Below are 805 nucleotides of genomic sequence, written 5' to 3' on the forward strand. Positions count from 1 at the left end.
CGGTACTTCATAGTTCCGAAGAAGGTCCTGACGCCACTGGCCAAGAACTTATGAGGGCAGTCCCCTCTGGGGTGCAGCGGGTTGCACCGCATTACACGGTGTCCGTCTCGCCTCAGTGCCCTCAGGAGATCGGCTGCTAACCCTGCCGGAGTTACAGGGCGCAGCGGTCTCCCGCGAGCGCCACTCTCAGTCACCGCCCGGCAACGTAGCAGGGCTAAGAGGCTCGCCACCTCCGCGGAGGTCTCTAGAGCAGTGGGTTCGGTTGTTCCCTGTTCGCCGTTACAGGGCACCGAGCTGGTTGCTCGTATTACACCAGAGATCAGTCTCAAGAGACTGATTCTCTTAGTAGACATTTTGGCAGCGTGGAAACTACTGCCAAATGTGTCTCACTGGGTCCTGCACACTGTAGAGAGAGGCTACAGAATCCAGTTTGGTTCTCCCCTGCCTCATTTCAACGGGATTACGCCCACGCTGGTGGGCCCCGAGCAGGCTCTGGTCATGGAACAAGAAGTAATTACTCTTTTGAGGAAGGAGGTCATCGAGGTGGTCCCTCCTCATTCGAGGCAGTCCGGGTTCTACAGCCGGTACTTCATAGTTCCGAAGAAGGATGAGGGGTTGTGTCCCATTTTAGATCTACGTCATATGAACCGCTCAGTCATGCGACTGAAGTTCAGGATGCTTACTCTCATGCAGGTCGTGTCTCAGATCAGGTCCGAGGACTGGTTTGTCACGATCAGTCTAAAGGACGCATACTTCCATTTATCCATCCTTCCCACTCACAGGAAGTTCCTGAGGTTTGCTTTCG

The sequence above is a fragment of the Sinocyclocheilus grahami genome, unplaced genomic scaffold, assembly GCF_001515645.1.
Source record: "Sinocyclocheilus grahami isolate Dianchi unplaced genomic scaffold, SAMN03320097.WGS_v1.1 scaffold293.1, whole genome shotgun sequence".
Classification (NCBI taxonomy): Eukaryota; Metazoa; Chordata; class Actinopteri; order Cypriniformes; family Cyprinidae; genus Sinocyclocheilus; species Sinocyclocheilus grahami.